The sequence below is a fragment of the Alexandromys fortis genome, unplaced genomic scaffold, assembly GCF_014885135.2.
Source record: "Alexandromys fortis isolate MF-2015 unplaced genomic scaffold, M_Fortis_MF-2015_v1.1 scaffold_12, whole genome shotgun sequence".
Lineage (NCBI taxonomy): Eukaryota > Metazoa > Chordata > Mammalia > Rodentia > Cricetidae > Alexandromys > Alexandromys fortis.
The window spans coordinates 9,029,919-9,053,821 of NW_026067937.1; the positions used below are offsets into that span (position 1 = coordinate 9,029,919).

Genomic DNA, 23,903 nt, shown 5'->3' on the forward strand with positions numbered 1-23,903 from the left:
TTCACAGCTAATCAAATGCAGCATAAACAAAAGTAAAAAAAAAACTTAAAATAATACTCCCCAACAGATCATGGTCATATTCAAACTCTTTCTAAAGAAGAAAGTTAGATATGATATACAACTGAGAAAACGGTGGATTATTGAATCTTCCTTAATCCAAAAAAAATTGTTAATCTCAAAATCTTTATATTGGTATGGATTTTGGTTTATTGATACAAATATAAGGTTAATTTTGTTATAGCATACATCTATTTCTACTCTTGTTTTAGGTATTATGTTTATATAGCTCATTTAAAAAATCATTATATAGACAAAAAGTACAAATTAATAATCACCCATATATATCAAACTAATATGATGTGGGATTAGCCATATCACGGTATGTTATGAATGCCATTGGTTAATAAAGAAGCTTCATTGGGCCAGTTGCAGCACAGAATAGGGCAAGGTGGGAATTTTAAGCAGATAGAGAAGAAGAAAGTAGGCAAAGGCATAGAGAAGCCATGTAGCTGCTGCAAGTGACTGACACCAGAGGCTAGACAAAGCCTTACCTGTAGGCCACAACCACATGGCAATACACAGATTAATAGAAATGGGTTAATTTAAGATGAAAGAGCTAACCAATAAGAAGTGTGAACTAATAGACCAAGTATTGATTTAAATTATACAGTTTCTGTGTAATTATTTCAGGTCTGGGTGGCTAGGAAATAAACAAGCAGCCTCTGTCTACACTAATAGTCATATTAGTTAAGATTTTTAGGTATACAAAGAATATCTCAATTAGGTAATTTTCCAGCACTTTAAAGACTTATAGGATATGATATTTAAAATGTTTTAAGAACTTAGGCTTTTCCTGACAGTGAGACATGTTAGGTGTTCCTGGCAGCACCAAGAACATCAAGAGGATGATGGGCATTGAAGAAACTTCTTATGTTGTTTGCTTTCAGTATGGCAAGGCAAGTCATTTGGTCAAGAAAATGCTCTGGTCTTAACTTTTTGACAATATTCTGTATAAACTGGACATGCAGGACCTACAGAAAAATGACTGCTGAACTTGCCAAAATAAGGTAGGACAGTGCTTCAAGGTTCCTGCTTCATGAAAGAGTCTGCCAGACGTTCTGCAGGACAAAAAAGAAAATGACTGATGATTTCTGCCAATATAGATGAGACAGTCAGAAGTTTCTGTGGGTTTTCCGCATTTGTTCTTCCCTCTCTATGACTGGGGGAAATGATGTGAGATTCCCCTCTGTATGCTGTGAATATGTTTTATTACCATTGGTTAATAAAGAAGCTGCTTTGGCCAATAGCTAGGCAGAAGAGAGCCAGGAGGGAAATCCAAAAAATGATAAAGGGAAAAGGAATGCAGAGTTTGAGAGACTCTAGCAGCTACCGAGGAAACAAGATGTGCAGTAACAAGCCAGGAGCCTCATGGTAAACTATAGAATGATAGAAATGGCTTAATTTAAGGTGTAAGATCTAGTTAATAATAAGCCTAAACTAATAGGCCAAACAGCTAGTTATTAATATTAAGCTTCAGAATAGTTATTTGGCAAATGGCAGGTGGGAAAGAAACATTAAGTTATAGAGTCTTCCCGTTCTAAAAGTTCTGATGTCCTTTTCTTACTTTTTTGGACACCTATCTTCACATGCACATGCCCTATGCCACACACACACACACACACACACACACACACACACACACACACACACCAAAGAAAGAGAATTAAAAATACAATCCATGTAAAACTAAACATTTACAAAAATGATAAAACAAACTACAACTGGATAATAAGGAAGTATAAATATCATAGCCATAGTTCTGCTTACATATGTATGCCACATCTCCTTTTCTATTTTCTTAAGTATTTATCTGTTCATATTTACTAAAATAAAATATGTAGAAATATATTCACTAAAATATTCAAAAAATTCAAGATTCTGTGTCTTATGTCAGTTGGTGATAAATTTCTTTTTCTTCTCTTTATAGTACAAAGCTGCTCCCATGAATGCATTGCTTTTCTTAAACTATCAGTCCTGAGTACTATCATTCTTCATTTGAATTATATCTGAACTGATGATTGACAGATTGCAAATATAAACTATGCTCAAAGGCACAGTTTCCCCTTGAGTCTTGAACTTGGGTCTTTGGGGACAATTGTGCCTACAGAAAATAATCTGGTAAAATTCATCTGACTTCATTATTTTAAAATCTCATAATACAGCATAAATCATGTAGTGTCTAAACCTTACCTGGAGAATTCACTCATAAGTGGAAAGGCCAGCATATCCTTCTTAAACTTCACAGGTAGTAGAGATGAGTGAATTGGTTTATTTATTAATGACTTGTATTCAATAGTGAAACTATCTTTGGTAGGAAAAGGAATCATAATATTGGAGCAACGTTGTTCCAAAGACTCAAAGAATTCATGCATTCAGCTCTAAGCCATGATTGACAGGTTCTGGTGGGCAAAGTTTATAATTTGACATCAGATAGAACTTTACTTTCTGTGTTTTCTCTGTCATCATAGTGGCAAGTCAGACAACTTCAGGGTGGCTTTCTAGAAATATACACATGTTCTACAAATGGTAACTACATTAATTTGTTTGATATATTTGACATTAAAGAGCCTGTAGAATTTGAAATCAATTTGCATTATCGCAAGAACATTCTATATTTTATGTCAAGAAAGAAAACCCACAGCTGTTAGATTCTTTAAAAATACCTCCTAATGATACAAAGTTTCAGTAGTTATAGAAAGGTTGTTAAATATTTTATCACCTTTCTGTTTGAGCAAAGTTTTTCTTCAGTGAAAACTTTCAAGATCCAGAAGAAATAATCATTAAAATTCCTGATTAGGAAGGTGGTGAAAATATTTGAAGAGTAAAAATATGAAATAACTTATGTGTCCAGAAATACGCTCATATTTTTAATTAGCATATATTTTTTAATTTTTATTAAATATATTTTTTGTTTTCTAATATATTGCAATTTTATCTAATAGCTACTGAAATAACTTCTTACAAAACACATGACAACTCACATTGTATAAGGTGTTTAGACAAATTATCTGTTTCCATAAGTGTTATTTTGGTGGATGTACAGAAAGACATTGAGTAGGGGTCCAATTGTCTTCTCTCTCAGGCATATCTTTGAAAATTCTGTTAGTCAGTTTTTTTGTCTTATGACAAAATACTCAACAGATCTACTTTATAGGGAAACTGATTACTTTTGACTTACATTTTTTCCTCATCCTTTGGAATTCCATTTAATTCAACAATAAGAAAGAATATAATAACAGGATGTGTGGTGGTAAAAGCTCCCAAGGTCCCAAGGTCATCTCCCAAGGTCCAGAAGACACAATGGCAGAAGAGCACTGACTCTCAGTATCCTCAGGAGTACATGCCCTGCTAAACTTTGTCCACATTCAATGGTCTCTAGGGCCTTCAAAAGATTTCACTCCATAGTGTTGTGACTAAATGTTTAGAATATACACCTTGGAAGATAAATTTACGACCCAATTCATAATACCCTCCCTTCCAATATGAGTATTGCTGGTGAGGCCCTGCTAAACACTATATAAAGTACAGTAAGGCAGCACTTAGTGGCCATACACTATTGCACATTAAAGGTCATTGGTGATCTCAAAATCTCTAAGACTTGCCTAGTGTGTCTCCTTTGTGTTTCTATGAAATAAGCACACAATGAAAGGCTGGAGCTGAAGAATGTTTCAGTAATCTTCACTTCTATAGAAATAAGAAAATTAGCTCTCCTACTAATACAACCTCACATTCTCGTTCTTCCTCAGATGAGAATCCAATGTTTCAGAGATCTGAGCTGAGAATTAAGCAAAGTTATCTGCCCGATAATAGATCTGGGATTTTAGGTGATTTGGAATGAGTTACATGGCAATAAAAAATTAATATTATATAGTTGTGACTATACTTAGAAACAATTGTGCTTGATAAATCTTAATTGCCTATAGGCAGAACATGTTCACAAACACAAATAAATATTCTATTGAGCATAATTAATTTCACCAGTGTTCGGTCCTCATTTGCTAATTACATACAACTTAGGCAATATTCAAAGCCTTGCGCACCCACTTATTTATTGTAACCATTAAGATTGAATTTTAACAGTTTGTGTATCAGTCTTACTTTGCTGTGTTTGTTTTGTAATTCCAATAGGCAATAGTTCAATTACTCCTTTTATGGTAAAGCATACTTCAATCTAAGTAGGTTTTTTTTCTTTTGAAACAGATAAGCTGAGTTTCACTAAGTGTCAGAATGCCAACCCTACAACATTTTCTAACAGGATTATTATAAAATACTGTAATATATTATATGATACTATCTTTAACCTGAAGTATAAGAAATACTTTATAAGATTCTTTTAAGCTCTAGAAAAGATTAGTCTGTGTTATATTCAGATAAAGAGGTATTCAAACCTACCAATTTATGCTATTGTGTTGTTTTAAAACAATGCTATTATTATTTCAGTATATTTTTTTCCTTTTTTCAAAGTCTCCAAGAAGAATATTTGGGATATAAGCAGAGATATCAAAATGCTGGATAGTAGCTTCAAATATGTGGAATATATTTAGTTTTTTACTTATTTGTTCTATAAGTTTATTAGCCACTTTTGCTTTTAAAAGTTTTGGATTAATAGGTTGGTAGGCTGTTCCTTTTTTAAAGTCTTCATGCAAAACATGTGTAATTCTACTCTCATTGTGTAATTATTCTTATTATATATATAATTTAATACAAATATATTCATATATATATATATACATATTCATTCAAAAGGCATTATCAGCAGCAACAAGAGTGGAACAAGAGGTAAATCAGAAGGCTAACTGATCAGAAGATAGGAGAAAAATCTGAAATACTATTTTTATATGTACTCCTGCTAGAAGGTGCTGGCCTGGGACTTCTGCCATTAATCGGGCCAGTTCTTCTGGTGATGTTACCTACTCAAGCAATTCTATATTGTGGTATGTTGTCACTAAAACCAACTATAATAACTATCTCTCATGATCACAGAATTCAGATTGAGAAGATAGCCATACAATTACTCTTTTTCACCAGTAGTATCTAGTTTCATAATTGTTACAAAAAAACATTATAAGCTTTTGGAGCTTCAAAAAAATTTATGAGTCTCCAGGAGTCCCTAAGTCCAAAGGTTTGGAAACCATTGCAATTAGATGCTTTGTGGAGTCAACAGATCAAATCCCAACACCTCAAGGCTTCCAGAAGACAGCCTATTTGCATAATCCTCTCCAAAGCCTTCCAAATGCGTGGGTATCTCCTCACCAATACTGGTTTAAAATCTTCTTTTTTAGGCACCACAATGAAAGCAGTGGAAGTGGGGAAATATAAAAGAAATTGTCACTAAATCTTTTTAAATCTTCAGATCTTATCTTCAGGAAAGGATGGCCCTGTACTTTTTTTTCAAGATAAAATCTTAATTATCTTCCTAAATGCTCTAGGAGTTTACCCTATTTTCATCTTACTCATGCATATTTCAATTTCTCTAGGCATGTGTTTGCTGCTAGGAAGTGATTTGCTGACAAGTCAAATAATTGCAACAGTGGCAGTTGGGTATTCTACAAATATTGAGATTTTGATACACAGTTTTCTTACATTGTCTAGTGGGCACATTTCACTGGGTATCTGGATATTCCTTCTGAAAGTATGGCAGAGTACTCCCTGTAAAGTACAGTCAGTTTCTGTTTTTCATAGCTGGTACAGAGTATAAATAATTAGTCTCACAGGTTGTGCCAACATTTTCAGGAAACATCCTTGTCTTTTGTTTCAAAGAAATAAAGGAAAAGAAAATATGTGTGTGTGTGTGTGTTTTTTCAGAAAGGATTTGTTCATTCTCAGTAAATAGACCCTTTAGCTTAAGACACACTTTGGAATTTTGAAAAGTACTAATTTTGAAAGACATGAAAACACATTTACTAGATACTTTTATCATTTTTAAGTATTAGAAGTACTTAGAATATTAGTGTTCTTTATGTGTATTGCTGGGAAGCAAAGTTGGTACTTACTACATACCAGACAAGTAGTATACCACTAGCTACTGCCTTAATCAAAGTTAATACCCTAATACAACCAGTAGCCTGTCTTTGCCTTTCATGCCCATCTACGTCATTACAAACTGTGTTTGCTTAGTGTCTTTTATAAACTAGTATGCAAGCCTGTGTTTCCTGTTATCAGCTCCTTTGACATTAACTCTTCAACACTGCTGTCTTCCCTCTTGACATAATCATATTTACCTCAAGCCACTGTCCTCCATGGACCAAAACAGTTCACCCCAACCACTTCTAAATTAGCTCATTCAGGAAAATACATGGTTGAGATTTTTAGCCACAGAAATATCTCACATTTTAGTGATACGCCATTTTAATTGACAACTAATATTTTTCTTCCTTTCTGACTGAGTGGATTGAGATTGATTTAAGGAACAGCCTGTCCAATTTCTAGAACCACTGAACAGCCTATCCAATTTCCAGAACCACTCCTGGCATGTTTCCTTGGATCTTTTGTTGAACGAACAATATGCCTGATTTATTTCATGACAGTAAATTTCTCAAAAACTTCAGTGTAAGACCATGAATTTTTCACCCTTTTATGGCAAATAAGCAATTGCTGTGGGCCAAGCATAGAAACTTTAGTGCCAGAATATGGCTGGAAGTTTTTCATTTGAATCTCATATGCCAATGGATGAACATATGTTATGGTTCTGTCAGATGAGTGTCATTACACAGTTTTAAAGTTAGAAGCTATTTGTCACTCAGATCCTTATTTTTCTGGATAAAGTATAATTTTGGATTTGTAATTTTATTATTTTTGAAACTAGTTTAGAAATAGAAACTTTATTAAAATGCATGGTCTTTGGAGACTCCTGTACTAAGTTTTATTTTTCTCATTTGTATTTGTTATGGTCAGTTTTAAATATCAACTTGTCACAATCTTCAATCAATAGGAAAGAAATATTGAATGAAGTTTTGTCTGTGGTTATGCCTTTGGGAGATATATTATTTTTTTTTTATTTTTTTATTGTTTTTATTGAGTTTTACATTTTTTCTGCTCCCCTTTCTTCCTCTCCCCTCCCATCTACCCTCCCCCATAGTCCACATGCTCCCAATTTACTCAGGAGATCTTGTCTTTTTCTACTTCCCATGTAGATTAGATCCATGTATGTCTTTCATTATTGTCTAGGTTCTCTGGGACTGTGAATTGTAGGCTGGTTATCTTTGCTTTATGTCTTAAGAGTGACTTATGAGTGAGACATATGATATTTGTCGTTCTGGGTCTGAGTTGCCTCATTTTTTTTTAACTGATGTGTCAAGTCTTAACTGATTGTAACAAGTTGATAATTGATAATTGATCTGCCACTATGAGTGGTCCTATTCTCATAAGGCAGTGACTCTTAGATTGCAGAAGACTATGAAAAGCTAGCTGAGCACTAATTGTTCATTTTTCTTTGTGTTCGTGTCTATGGGTGCCATTACTTCTTCAAACTCTTGGCATTTCTGAAAAAATGAAGTTTTTGTCTGTGTCACTCTGATTTTATAGGAAAAGAAATACATTACAAAGTTGAATATAAAGTCTGACACTCTCTTGTGAGTTTCATAAACTGGGCTTTGGTATCATATATACTTACAAAAATTTACTTTAGTCTTTTGCTGTTGCCCTTACTTAACATGAATATGAATTAAACTACTCAAGAATAAAATAATGATCATATATTGTAATTTTGTGCTTCTAATGAAAGGAAATTCAATGTTAATATGTAAAAGGATTATAGATTCCTCATGAAAAATATGTTCACATATGTTTTAATCAAAAACTTTACAGATATTTATTTATAATTTTTAGATCATGGGAAATTTTAAGACTTTATTCAGCTTCCTCATTTTTCTTCAATTAAATCTCATTTCAGCTTCTCTAAGGATCTCCTTTACTCTTTAAATTCACAAAGATTTTTCATCCTAGACTCATAGCAGTATGTATTCATATCTGTAAAATTGCTGTCTATCAAGTGGATAAATTTACAGATTATAAAATATTTTTACTAAGGTTCTCCTTTCATTAATATTTTCTATGACACTCAAATACATAGTTCATCTACAAAACAGGAAAAGTCTTAATTATAATTGTTGTGCTTTGCTTTGTCCAACTTTCAGTTATATTTTATTTTGATATTTTTTACTCTTCTATATCAACTTGAGTAGGCATTAATTATCTGTTTTTATTACATGTGTATACCTCACAGATAGTGCTGTCAGCAGTGAGGTCATGCCAAATAATTTTGCAACCAGAGTATATATTTTACTACTGGATCATCTCTATCACTACTGTTTAGCATCATCCTTTGGAGTTGGTTGAAGTTACCAATGAGTACACAGGCGAAGGCATTGATGGAAATTATCCTATTGGGTAAATTAGAAAAAGTGTAGAAAATATTATATCATTGAGGTTAAGGTCACCAGAGTTGACCCACTTTCAAACGTTCATATCACCAATAGTCTGATATTATTCATCTCCCTTCCTCAATGGCCACCATTCTTTTTCCACATCTTTTTTGCTAGTTCCCTTCTTTCCATAAATAGTTTCCATGCTTTTATGTCACATGTATTTAAAACATTTTTAATCTATACATCCTATGGATCCAGGAATTAACGATTTAATGCAGAAAGTTTCTGATTTCAAGTCATGATAGTTTAAAAATAAGAAAGAAAAATTGGAATATAGGAATCTCTGTCATAAAATATTGACATGAAACTGATACTCAATTGTATTCTACTCTTAGTACAGAACATGTAATTATAGTATAATTAGACAACTAGCCAGGGTGTAGTCTTTTTTAAGCATACAACTTTCCTTACTATGATATTCCATTGTTTTTCAATTCATCATGTGTTTGACAAAAAATATAAAAGCTATAGTTTATATTGACTACACTTATTAAAAGTTAATTGATCACAGAAACTGTCAAATAGTCATAAAATTAAAATATAAAATCCCCATCATCTACAATTGCTTTTCTTATGAAAATATTTTAACAGTTGCATTATAATTTTGTGCACTTTGCACCAATATTAATTCATATGATTATTGAAACAAATTGGATAGTAGAAAAAATGGGCATATGTTACTGATATGGCCCTGGAAATTTGTATCAATGTAATTCTTGAAACAGTTCTTGGGGAAACATATTATTAGTAATCCCATTCAACAGATGAAGATAACGGTTTCGGGAAAATGACTCTTTTGTCCAATTTCATATAAATCTAAGAGGCAGGAACAGACTTTTAACCTCAGTAAGTGTGATTCTATAAACTGTTCTGTGTGATTTCTGTTAAGTGAGAGGGAAGAGTGATAATTTGCCAGAAACAGACGAGGTGCTTTCCTGAATGATTGTCCATGCTTGTAGACTACTGTATGTATTCATATATTCAGGCAGAACTACAATAGCATACTGTCTATCTCTTAGGTATTAGGACTGTCTGTGTTCATATGTTAAGTCAAAACTACAATAACATACTGTCTGTCTTTTAGGTATTATGACTTTTTGTGTTCATATATTCATTCAGAACTATAATAGCAGCATGTAATTTTTACTCAAACCAATTTGTTTGACAATTGTTCTAGGGTGAAAATGTCAAAAACTGACAGCAACTTTAGGTCAAAGGATAATTATAGTGAGAGATTAATTTCGTCACATCAGAGGAAATTCGCTTCAGAGATTAGTCTTGTGTCAGTGACAATGTTTTCCACTTACTAATGGGAATTTGGGTTTTGCTAAGAAATAAAGAATACGAACAGGACTACACTGATGGTAATAATGTTGTTTTCCATAGTTGAAGTTGACCTGTAATGTAAAAGCCAAATTTAAATTATGTTTTCTTTTCTTTCTTTTGAATTACAGGATTTTCTTAGTTTATCTTTCCTTCTCATGGGTGGTCAATCTGTAAGCACATTTCACTGACTACATACACCGTACAGTCTGAACAAACGCAGATGCAGACAACGTCTCTCTGCTTGTCAGTAGGGTACTGGCTCAGAGGAATTTCAAAGGTAATAATTATGGGGAAACAACACAAAAATCATAATTTTTTGAATTCTCTAAATTTTATTTTGTATCAAGTTTATCCTGAATAAAACCAATTGAGCATTGTGTTGATCTTTTTAGATATTAAAACAAAAGTGTGCACAAATGAAGTGTGTATCAGGAGAAAATTTTTTTTTCCTCAAACTTCACAGTATGACATTTTTCTCACTACCTGTATCCTCCTATTCACAGAAACCCAAGGGGGAAATTCTCCATTTCCCTTCAGTATGGCAACATTTTTCCTTTCTGTCTTATGCATTCTATGAAATGCTTTTTAATCTTTTTCAGGTTACTGACAAAGTCTTTACCTCACCTGAATTTCTCATGCTTTACATTGACAACAAGCTCAAGAACCACATTGTGAGAAAGGTCCTTCATGATCACTTGTTAAAAGCACTACATCCAGCCTCTTGGACCTATAATCTCTTACCCTTGTATCCTTTTGCATTCCCTTTAGCAGTCTTCCAATGCACCAGTCTTTTACTCTGTAAGTATTTGATTGTCTTTCTTCTACCTTTTTTTGTTTGTTTGTTTGGAGACAGGAGGTACAGTATCCATATAATTAAGGACTTTTTCAAACTGTTCATCTTTTTTTTGTTGTTGTTTTTTTGAGACAGGGTTCATCTTTTTTTTATTCTAATGATAAGCAGATCTCCTTGGATGTCATAAAAACATATTGAGTATATGAATATGGAAACTGCTATGGTAACTATGCCCTGATATAATCCTTCATTCAGCTGGGACTCCTCTTGCTGATGTACCACTGCCTTTTATCTCAGAAGCTTTTATCTTCCTCTTCTGATGCTCAAAAGAAGAGACTATCCATGAATATATTGGAATTGTATAAAATTTTATAGCCAGATCTGACACTGTGCTTTGTAGTTTTGTATACAAGTTTACTAAGGAATTTGTATTAAAGACAAAAATATTCTCAACCAGAAAGAACTGAAAATCATTCATTTTTTATTCCAGTCATCATCACTCAGAGTTGCTTTTTTTTTCCCCTGCCCATTTCCAATCCCTTTTGCCCCTATCTCCCATGAATATATGCTATGAAACTCTTTACAGTGGCTCTGGGTCAGTCATATGGGCTTTAGCTAGAATTTGTCTCATCAACACATTTATATTCTAAATTTTATCAGAAATTGAGACATAATTATGAGATTGTCCACATGGATGAACCCAAATGAAACCATGTTTATGTCAACTCAACTCCTGTCTATTTACACTCATACACATCTTTTGTGTTTTGCTTTTGTTTGAGTTTTTCACAACAGGTTTTCTCTATATGCCCCTGACTATCCTACAACTCACTCTGTAGACCAGGCTGGCCTTAAACTCAGAGATCCTCCTGCCTCTGCCTCCCATGTGCCACTACCACCTGGCTACTTATTTTTTAAAACTATAGCAATAGAAACCATTATATCATGTCATCATTGTTTATGATAGCCTTTCAGCTGGGATTATGTTCTCCACCCTTGATGGATGGTACAGTATTTGTTTTTGATTTTTTTGCTTGTTTCCTATGATTTTAGAATGTTCTTGTTGTCCTTTTTGTATTAGAAACTATCAGGAATCAGAAACATCAATCACAAACCTTTAATCAGTGCTTCCAATGTTCCATATGAAGAAGCTGTAATATTATAATAGAATAAAGATAAAAGACAAATTACCTACACTTAGAAATGAATTTCTACATTGCTTCAGCATTATAAAGGCTCTTCCTTAGAACACTAAGTTTTCTTCTTGAATACCGTTTGAACCCACGTTTATCATCTAGCTTCATATTTAAGTAGTGACATATATGGAACTTTGATGTGGGAGTCCCCTCTGTGTGCTGTGATTACCATTAATGAATAAAGAAGCTGCCTTAGCCTGTTGATAGGGCAGAACTTAGGTAGGCGGGAAGGACTGGAGTGAATGCTGGCAGAGTCTGAAAGAAGCCATGGAGCCACAAGAGTCAGACATGCTGAATCTTTGCTGGTAAGCCATTGCCACATAGCGATATACAGACTAATATAAAATGAGTTATATTAACATAAGAGTTAGCCAATAAAAAGCTAGAGCTAATGGGCCAGGCTGTGTTTTAATTAATATAGTTTCTGTGTGGTTATTTTGGTTCTGGATGGCCAGGATGAACAAACAGCTTTTCTCCTACAGCTTCAGTATTATAAACTCTTCCTCAAAATATTAAGTTCCCTTCTTGACTACTGTTTGATCCCACATTTATCATCTAGCTTGGTGTTGAAGTAGTGACATATATAGTGATATATATAATTTTGTTGGGGTCTAGGATGATGAACTGAGGCTTTCTGAGGCCTCAGTGAGGCCCATATATATGGAGTTTTAAGAAGTGCTTAGCATTTCAAAAAGTGTTCCTCAACAGTAAAAAATTACAATATGCAATAAATATAAATCCAGATGAGTTATAGTGTTGGACAAATGCACATAGACTTGGGAGAGAGAAGTAAAAGAGTATAGAGAATGGAAAAAGAAGTAAATCATTTTAAAAGAAAAGTCTTTAAAGAAGAAGAGTACAATCATAGATTAAAAGAAATAAAGAAAAATGATTCACATAAAAATGGACTATACACAGAGAGTCTGGATTATGTATATTATTGTGTTTTCTTTGAAATTTTGACTGTGAATGAGCTATATGAGTATAGAGAGACTTTTCATTGTATGTGCTGCTAAGCTAAACCAGCATGTATATTATAAAGATGTCATGACTTCCAAATTTGGGTCTAAGGATATGTTGCTTTGAAAAGAGGCACTTCTCTTGTTACCACAGAGGATGAGAACCTGTGGATTACTCCAGACTCACGGTGTGGTTTGATAAAAAAAAAAAAGTCCCCCTGAAAGGTCATAATGAACACCCTCAGAAAATGAAAGACCCGATTAGCAGTTCCCCCAAAAAGCAGGAAGCATTTTGGAGAAACTATGGCCTAATTCTCAAATATTGTTTATAAATATTTGTTTACATTTAAAAGGCAATATGCTATAGAGATTTACACTAATATGGATCTTGGTTTATTGATACAAATTTAAGCTCAATTTTGTTATACTGTATATATGTATTTCTGATCTTGTTTAAGGTATGTGTTTGTCCAGTTCATTTAAAAATTTAATGTATAGGGGCTGGAGAGATGGCTTGTTGTAGGAGGGTCATCTGTCTATCTGTTCCTTTCATTGGTTAATAAAGATACTGTCTTGGCCCTTTGATAGGACAGAAAATTAGGTAGGTGGAGTAAACAAAACAGGATGCTGGGAAGAAGGCAATGAGGCAGACACCATGGAGCCAGCCACCAGGTCAGACATGCTGAATCTTTCCTGGTAAGCTACCACTTCATGGTGGTACACAGATTATTAGAAATGGGTTAAGCAAGATATGAGAGTTAGCCAAGAAAAGGCTATATATAATGGGCCAGGCAATGTTTATATGAATACAGTTTGTGTGTTGTTATTTCCTGGGGCTAAGCTAGCCATGCAGGAGCTGGGTGGGATGAAAAGCAGGCCTGCTCACCCCATCACTACAAATGGTGCTCAGATGTAGATAACTGAATTCACAGAAAGCCTGAGAAAGCTTGGGAAAGAATAGAGTAAAGCATGTTTTCTTGGTAGCAACAATTTCTCAGGTCTGCTCTGCTTGCTAGAAGCAGGCAAGCGCTCTCATCTAATAGAAGCTTCCTGACTCAGCCTTAGCTTCAAAACCTTGCAGGTCTTTTAAAAGGTCCTGCAACAAAATACTTAAATGGTGTTGATAAAAATCTGAACACATGCTTTTCAGTTTTTAACCTTAGCAGGAAAAAAAAAACTGCACCATTTTAAAATGCCAGTTTTCTGGGCCGTCCTGCCAGGGTAAACTCTGACTCTTCAGGCAGGCAGTCCAACTGAGTGTGGTCTGTGAGCAGAATGCTGCAGCTTGCTTGCTGGCAGGGGCCTTGAAAAACTATAGAGTTGTGGTGATGAACAAGGCTCTGGCCAGTACCTCAGCCACAAGGCTGGAATCGCAGAAAGTTAAGGAATGGGCTGGATCCAGCTGGCAAAGCCATGGCTTTAATCCTACCCATATTGCTCAGTAATGTAAAGGCTCATGTGGTCAGAAAAAGAGAGAGAGATACAGTAAAGAGATATTCAAAAACAAAGAAAACCTCTAAATGATTTACAGTGTGTTAAAAATATATGCAGGCTTAAAGTCAAAGTTCTTAAAAAAGAAAGAAAGAGAATAGTTGGGTGTTGTGGTACCCACCTTTAATCCCAACACTTAGGAGGCAGAGGTAGATTGACCTCTGTGACTTCAAGGGGCAGAGGTAGATTGACCTCTGTGACTTCAGGGTGTGGTAGGACATACCTTTAATCTCAATGCCTGGGAGGCAGAGACAGATGGATCTCTGTGAGTTCAAGGACAGCCTGGTCTAGAGTTATTCCAGGACAAAAATATACAGAGGACCTGTCTCAATAAGTAAATGTAAAAATAAAAGAAATGGAGGTTAAAACAAAGACGCAAAAAGATAGACGTATGTTAGAATCTTCCTGGTAAGACACCACCTCGTGGTGCTACACACATTATTAGACATGGGTTAATCAAGATGTAAGAGTTGGCCAGTAAGATGCTAGAGCTAATGGGCCAAGCAGTGTTTAAAAGAATACAGTTTCCGTGTTGTTGTTTCAGGGCATAAGCTAGCCAGGCGGCTGGGAGCTGGTGGCAGGAACACTGCCCACAGCTCCCCACTACAGGAATCTCCTTCCATTTGCCTGTGCACTGACAATAATTAGAATGCTCTCATAAAATATTAGGGTTAAAGGTGCTGTTAGGTGGCCATTTTAGATTTCCTCTAAATTGTAATAAGGCTATTTTTTTTGAACAAAGGTGGATAAGTGTCGGAATCTGCAGGTAGGGCATTAGGGCCTGAGGTTTTAGGGCCTCTAACAGGCAAATCAGTAGGGAGGCCGGATTGATAGGCTTGGAAGATTTGCTTCCCATGGTTAAAGCTGTGTGAACCTGCAAAAATAGTGACACCTCAAGGTTCCACAGAAGACATCTCTTGACTGTAGAGCGAAGTGTAAATCAGTGCGACCTTCGAAAGACTCAAGTCACAAGTGGGAAGGTAAGGCCTGGCTGAATCCAGTTGGTGACCCAAACCCAGAGAGGCCAGAGGTTGCTCCAAGCAGCCTCAGAAAAGAAAACAAACAAAAAGAAATGAAAAAACAAAAAGAGAAAGAAGGATCTGAGGGACCCTGGGCCCTCAGTCGTGAGTGGGTTGGCCCCGGGTGTCCCAAACACAAGCTTAACTAAGGGAAGCAAACCACAGATGAATGCCAGCAAAGGGAAAAATCATGGCCTTGAAGACTGTGGTGGGGGCAGTCCCCCCCCCATCTTTAAAACCTCCAGAGGATTGCAAAGTGCTCAACAATCAATTCCTTAGGTTCAAAGAAATTGTTAAGCTGACCAGATTGGGAAGACTCACCATTGGAAGACAGTGTTGTTCGGAGGGTTTATGCTCAAGCATATGGAACATGTGGGTTATTTTCAAGAAAATCTCTGGTTGCAATTCTGGTCGCAGGAGCCCAGGGCAGATCCGGCCCCAGGATAGGTTTTGGCACCAAGTGAAATGTCCTACAAACAAACCCACTTAGGAGTTTAGTAGAAGAGAGGTGTGCTCATGGGCCTGAGAAAATGGTGTGCGGGGGCGGGGGAGGGGGCGGGGCGGGAGAGAGAGGGTAAAGATGGCATGTCCAGCTTTTAAAGGATTCCTAGCACATGTGCACGGGTGGGGAGAGACATGCCTACATCAGATGCTGATGACGGATGACCCTAAGCCTTGCACATGCACACAGGGGTTTTGTGTGAGCATGTCAGATGCTGGTGACACAAATGGTGGGTGACCCACGCATGTGCACACAGGGGATTAGTTGAGTAATGGGTGGAGGTAACCACATTTGTGTGCACGTGGGTCAAGTGGGCCCTTTGTTCCCAAGGGTCCGCCCACATATGCCTGCCTTAGGACCCAGAAGTGCAAACTTATGGGTGGCTAAATAATTACACTGTCTTCATTATTATCTGGTTTTCAATCTCTATGAAAGTTTTAGCTCAATTGTGAATTACTTGTAGAAGTCTGGAAATGTTTGATTCTTATAAAAGTCTTCTGTTGGGGCGTTTAGGAAAGTAATTAAGAACTTGAAATTTGAAGAAGTTTCTTGTTTTATGAGTCTCTTTAGTGTTTGCTCCATTTACACATGGTCATTTAACGTAAATATAAGTCCTTGAGACTAATTTAACTTAAAGACCATAGTTTTGCTCTCCTGAAGGGATGATGATCTTGAAGTTCTCAATTGTCTGCTAAGAGATGGTTTTAAGAAACAAGAATATACAAAAGCATCAACTAAAGAGGGATGTCAAGATGTAAACTGTGTGTTCATGCCTCCTAACTGCTGCTTTCCTTCCATGAATTCCTACCACAAAGTTGTAAAACTGCTTATTTATGTTGGAAACTGTTGCCTTTTGTATAGGAGGCAGATGGCATTTTCTTGGCACAGCAAAGAGTAAATTTGCAGAATTAGCAAAGGGGAAAGGCAATGGAGATATAGACAAATCTGCCTTTTCATGACACTTCTCTCAGCAACAGCTGCCACAAACTGCAGTTGCCCTGGCATGGCAGAACCTATCTCCAGGCAAAAGAAGTAAGGTTCTGAAGAGACTCCATGAAGGTGCAAAAGGAGGCACCTGTTCTGACACATTGGTAAACAGTGACATTCAGAGGAAAGTCTCCATGAGATGACAGAGGGCAGTTCTGCCTGCTACCCTGCATTGAAGTAGGAATTTACCAAGGCAAACTATAGCAGCCATGATATGAAATTCACCTATTTTGTACTTTATTCTCAATGCTTAAAATGCTCTTACCATGCATTTGTCACAGACTAGGCAAACCAAAATTATAGTTGTGTGCTGGCTGTGTCCTGTTTCTCTAAGTAGAGTTTGAATGATACTCTGCTATAAATGTTGAAAAGTAAAGAAGTTTCATAGAAACATGTCTTGAAACTGAGTTTTCATTGCAACCCAACACCAAAGTAGTGGAACTGAGGAGATGCAATTCATAGACTCAGAAGTTCCACAATTGTTCTTCCCATTATTGTGTTTAGAGTACTTTTCTACCTTAAATTAAAATATATATGATCAACAACAATAATTTACTTGATGAGGAAAACAACAAAATAAACACACTTGTGAGATGAGAGTGAAGTCAGCTATGTTTTAGAGTATACTTAGCTTTCCAGACTTCAGTAGGTGATTATGGACATGGCTGGTGCCTTTCCGAGATTCAAATGTGACACTAAGCACACAGTGACTTATAAAATTTGTCCCACAAAATCTAGGGTATTGACTGGAAAGACTTAAATGTGGCCTTCAGTGCCTAAGTTCACAGGAGTTATTATATGGTAATATTATGAACCACCAAAGAATTAGATTCAGGTACTATTTTGAGGGTTTAACTGTCACAAGAAAATAAAATATAAAAAAAAAAGAGAACCAGTAATGAGGAGAAAAATTGATTAAATAGGAAGGGGAAAGAGCTAAGAGAAAGTACAACCCAAAGACTTTCCATAAGATGTGAAATAATCAAATATTTGAATTTAAAGTATTAAAAAAATTCTTTTTTTGAAATTGGAACCTTGCAAATCTTTAGCTTCAGATATTAATAATTATCCAATATTTAGTACCTCTACTCTCATAAAAAATAATTAGCCATTTTTATCTGTGTCTATGACGGTATGTGAGGCATATTCAAATCTGATTCCAAGTTATCATAGGATTTTTTCATTTTCCTCCCACCCAGCTACTTTTAAAAAACTAGGCGAGCCTGCTCAGTGAAGCAATTGATATTTGGAAACAGTGTTTTTGTCTCTCTCTCTCTCTTTCTTTTTTCAATTCAGTCCAACTCTAAGGGGAAACTGAAAGCTCTTTAGAGAGTCACCGGGTCTTCTTTCTACAGGGCTGTTGTGGAGGAATCCTGTATAGGGCTGCTAAAAAGACAAGTCCTGGAGAGTAAGTGGAAACTAAATGAAAACATAGCAGCAGGGCGTCAGGCTTCATTTGTGCTCTTTTGAAACATAAAAGAGACACCCAGAGTAGTTCTGAATCCCTGAATGCTGATCACAATGCAGAAAATGAAAGCCACATCCTCATTCCCCAGGACCTCATTCTCACAGTTCTGCAATCTGAACAGTCACTGAAGGCAGAAGGCCTCCTGCATCCTTTCTCTGTCCTCTAGGTTAGTGAAGTTCTCTAAAGTCAACCTTAATTGGCCTGTTTTGGCTTAGTGGGGCCATCTGCTGTGACTTCTCAGACTGTCTCATGGGTCTCCTTTTTTTTTTTTTTTCTCAGCATATCTGGTATTCTTCATTTTACATTTTGTTGCATTATTTGCATCCTAAATTTCTATATGCATATACTCATTTCATTTTATAGATACATTTTCACTAATAGAATGGCTTTTCTAAAATTGAAGCATGTATTCTTAAGTTTTCTACCAGTGAAGAACAAAATGACTTTTAAAAAGAAAACCACCACCATCAGGAAAAGCCAAAACCCCAGCAAACAACAAATAACAGAAACAGTGTCTAAACAAAATACCTGGATGTTGGTCATTCAGAACTAAAATCTTAGCTCAGAATGTAATTTTTTTTATTCATTGATTTTATTGAGCTATCCATTTTTCTCTGCTTCCCTCCCTTCTTCTCCTCCTCATTCCTTTTCCCATGGTCCCCATGCTCTCAATTTACTCAGAAAATCTTGTCTTTTTCTATTTTCCATGTAGATCAGATCCATGTATATCTCTCTTCGGGTCCTCATTGTTGTCTAGGATCTCTAGGATTGTGATTTGTAAGCTGGTTTTCTTTGTTTTATGTCTAAAAGCCATTTATGAGTGAGTACATATGATATTTATCTTTCTGGGTCTGGTTACCTCACTCAATATGATGTTTTCTAGATCCATCCACTTGTCTACAAATTTCAAGATGCCATTATTTGTTTCTGCTGTTATTCCATTGTGTAAACAAACCACATTTTTCTTAGCCATTCTTTGGTCTAGGGACATTTAGGTTGTTTCTAGGTTCTGGCTATAGCAAACAATGCTGCTAAGAACATAGTTGAGCACATGTTCTTGTGGTATGATTGAGCATCCTTTGGGTATATACCCAAAAGTGGTATTGCTGGATCTTCCAGACAGAGGGCTGATCTCAACAATATACAAAGACTCAAAAAACTGGTCATTGAAAAATAAATAACCGAATAAAAAATGGAGTACATACCAAGATAAAGAACTCTCAACAGAGGAATTTAAATGGCTGAAAGACACTTAAGGAAATGCTCAACATCCTTAGCCATCAGAGAAATGCAAATCAAAACAACTTTGGGATTCCATCTTACAACTGTAAGAATGGCCAAGATCAAAAATACTGATGACAACTTATGATGAAGAGGATGTGGGGTAAAAGGAATGCTTCTGCATTGCTGATGGGAGTGCAAATTGGTACAGCCCCTTTGGATATCAGTATGGTGATTTCTCAGAAAATTGGGAAACAACCTTCCTTAAGAATATAATTTGTACACCAGGAAACTAGTTTTAGGATGGGTTCCAACCCCCAGCAAACCACAACCTGTAGATGGCATCATCCACAACCAAAGCTCCCTCTTTCCAACCTGTAAAAAGTTCAAGCAGTCGTGCTATATGCTGACAGTCAGCCCTTCCATTTAGAAACTGCAGCTCTCCAGTTGTTCTGATGATCAAAGAACATTTCTGTTCTGGAGAAAACAGTCTGCATTCTTTCATTCCCAGCTCTCTTCCCCTAACCCCAACCATTGGGCTCCCATAATATGTAGTGGTATTTTGGAATAATTGATTTAGTGGTATTTTATTTTGATCAAATTACAGTTTCTAATTCTAGCCATACTCACTGATCGTTATTGTAGAGTGGCCCTGCAAATGTTTTCAGGGCCCAAGAGTTATTGTACATAAAGTCTTAGAGGACTGTATGGTATTTTCTCCTCCTAAGAAGATGGACAAACAATTAATAACTGAGGAAATTAACTCTATTTGGTCTTTAAATAACTTGTCGGAAACCTTTTAAATTTGCAGTGCTAATAATAGTAAATATATTATATCCATGATTTTATAAATAGGTAATACATAAAATATTTAAAAGCTATTATAATTCCTTTAGATAAATGACCATTGTGATGCCCTCTCATTGATATCTATTCAGCTTTTGATTATATAATTGCAAAATTATCATTACAAGAAATGTATAATTATGTTATACATAATATTTTTTTCCATTTTTACTTCCTAAAACACTTTGAAGTTTCCTAAATATAGGTATTCTTGAATATCTAATAGTTAATTTTTGACCCAATTTCCCATTCCTTTGTAAGCTCCGAGTCATGAATCCTTTGTTTCTGCAAGGTCACTTTTTTGTCTACTATATTGGGCACTGGTTGAAGCAAAGTTTAGCTATAATTAGAAGTTTAAGATTGTGCTGACTCTAGTATCCTCTAGAAGAAGCAGGAATGCTGAAGGAGTCAATAATCCACTATTCATATGCAGTGAGGTTTGGGTTTAGAGTTTCCAGTTTGTTGAACATGTGCTGTGCTGGAAGAAATATCTGTACTATCTCCACAGCAACTGTGGTTCTACTGCACAAAACCTTACAGACCTTGCATTCCTTGTCTCTGAGGACTTTTCATTTTACCCTTTGAAATTCCCCCATACCATAAATTAGAAAAAAGTAAAGATTTTTGTGGAATCTTTAAGTTATTTTAGGAAATAATCCTGAAAAGTAGATCATGGGAACCTTTGATTTATAGTTTTAGCAGAAAGAAGTTATGGGCAATATGAGGGCATACCACTTGTGACTGACATCTGAAATGGTAGGAGCTTTGGTGAGCTTGAGCCCATATCTTATGAGGCATGCACAGATGTAAGTCAGTGACAGAACTGAATTAAATTGTAGAATTCCCTGCTTCTGATGGAAGTTTGATTATTGAGATGAAACCATGTACACATATTTTTATATGTAGAGGTGCTGGATGAGACTAATACAAAAAGAAAGCATTTTTTTCCTCTTTTATAGTTCCAGCTGGTAACAAGGACTTAAATTGTACCTTCAATGTTTGAAAGAGATAATAGAATAGTCTTGTTTCATTTCATGAATCTAGAGTAGTATATTGAGAACAAGTTTTGTTTTCATGGGAAGATATAAAATGCAGAAATCAAGTTGTAGAATGTAGCATTAAGAAGACAGCTTGAAGCTGAGTGTATTGAGGCTTTCTTCATTACTTTTATTTTTCTAAGGGAAAGTTGGTAAGCAATGCTTGTGTTTGATGCTAAACAATATTTACAGGGGTTTTCCCTGTAGTTTTGAAATTTATACTCTTCCAAAAGGAGAAAATAGCTCATTATATTCCACCTGTTTGGCCATATGTTAATATAATGTTTGAAAAAAATGTTTGTGTTGATTTGATACTCTTCTAAAGAAATGATCATTTAGAGCTAGATGAATTGTTTGTGCTGCACATGGGTAGAATCAGAAAACTAGATTCAAAAGTAATGGTTCTTCTTGAACAAGGATGGCTTCTTAGTAAAGGAAGAAACAATAATTGTCTCATTCACCTAAGCAGAGAATGTTAGAGAAGGGGCTAAAGTTCAAGACTTCAAATATCTATTTTACTAAGAGTTCCACCAAAGATGGCACAGAGTCATTCTCACAAACCCAAAAACTAATGAAGTGAGAATTATTAGTCTGGTGTGGGAATGGGGTCTTTTCATTGGTGTTATTTTAATGGGCTTGACAAAATTCTCACTCTTAACAGTTATTTTAAAAATAACTAAATTTTAGGTGTCCAGACGGATGGTAAAGATCAATGGGTTCTATTTACTTTGTCTGTTGGAGATAGACATATAGAAATAATAGTACAAAAGAAATTTGGAGAAATCCATCCCAGTGAAATTTAAAAATGGAAATTAAATGCTTTTCCATTAAAATTAACCACTGAATCTTTCATTTTCTTTTTTATGAGATTAATTTAATTCACAGCAAAATTTTGTTCTTCATGGGACCATTGCTTATTTGCAGTCATTATTTATCATTTTTTATCTGTATAAGTATATTTAAGGAACTATTTCAAAAATGAGGGTTTTAACAATAATAAATTTGCTTCTGTACTAGATTGTGACTTTCTATCTGTCAACAGCAAAATATTTTAAAGCCTATCTTAGAAGTACTTACTTAATTGAATAATTATTTTAAATCATTAATCAAATGCTATCTCATTCTTTAGAGTTTATTAAATGTTTGCTTATAAACAGAGGATGTAATGCATGGCATCCCACAGACAAAGATGGAAACATGAGACTCTGTATTTATCATTTATTTTATTCTTACTTATTAGAAACAGCTCTTGAATTTATAACATTTTAAGAATGTTAACTAAGTTAAATTCTAATAAAAGCATATTATTGAAGTGTCATAGTATTTTCAAATTCTATTGTTAGCTACTTGAAATTATTCTAGATAATAACAAAAATTAAAATCTGTTTGATGGTACACTATTGTGAAAACAATGAAGCAAAATTTATTCAGGAATATTTTAGTTACATATACCTGAATGCATTTGTAATCTAACAACTACAACTTCACAACTTCAAATATATCCATCCTGGGGCTGGAGAGATGGCTCAGTAGTAAGAACACTGGATGTACTTTCGGAGACCCCAAGTTTCCTTCTCAGAATCCACATGGAAGTTCTCAAGCTTCTAGAACTCTGGTTCCAATGTATTTGATACCTTCTTCTGGTTTTGTTAACCATTAAGAACACATGTTGTAGAGATATGCAGTAGTACCAAAGACCCATACATATAAAATAAATGCAAAATTAAAACTTCCTTATGTCTAGTTGTTTAGGTTTTCTGTCCTGCCTGGTACCTGCAGTCATTAAGCCCCAAAGAAATCATACAGAAGTCTACATTAGTTATAAACTTATTGGCCCATTAGCTAGTATTAACTCTTATAATGTATATTAGCCCATTATGCTTGTCTATGTTAGCCACATAGCTCAGTACCTTTTTCAGTGAGGCAGTCACATCTTGCTTCTTCTGTGGCTGGTCAGGACTATGTCCTCTTTCCAGAATTCTCCTATTCTCCTTGACCTGCCTCTACTTCCTGTCTGGTTGTCCTGGCTATATTTCCTACCTGGCTACTGGCCAACCAGTATTTATTTAAAATATAATTGACAGAATATACACCATGATCCCACACCATTCAGTTAATGTTAATTATTTCTAAAATAAATATTTTGGATGAAGGATGCCTTTTTTATAAACAAAAGGCCACGTGTTCTGTAAAAGTTTAAAAAAATAATGACAGTGATAGTCCCTTCAAATTTGTAACTGTTTCTCTGTCAAGATTTATGCACAGTTCATGTTGTCATGCTGGATGCTGTATAACTAATACAGTGATGTTTCTGAAATCTAACCAAGAATCTACACACAGGGAGATTTGAGTATTCACATAAAAGATATTATTAAATTCAACCTGATGTTTTTGAAATGAAAGGAATAAAGTAGAATGGAAAATCTGAACTAAGAAAGAGGTTATTGCAATGTGGTGTTTGCATTGCCTTGTATATATCAATTATCATATTGATAAGTAGGCTTCAGGGATGTTTAAAGTTAATTTTCAAAATTTGTTTTTTCTTCTCAATAAAAATGGAGAAATTAAAACT

At 35.2% G+C, this 23,903-nt stretch overlaps 1 pseudogene; it reads left to right on the forward strand.

The window, feature by feature from the left end:
• Window positions 1–1,342: 1,342 nt before the first annotated feature.
• LOC126504535 (60S ribosomal protein L38-like) overlaps window positions 1,343–23,903 on the forward strand; it is a 42,117-nt pseudogene continuing 19,556 nt past the window's right edge.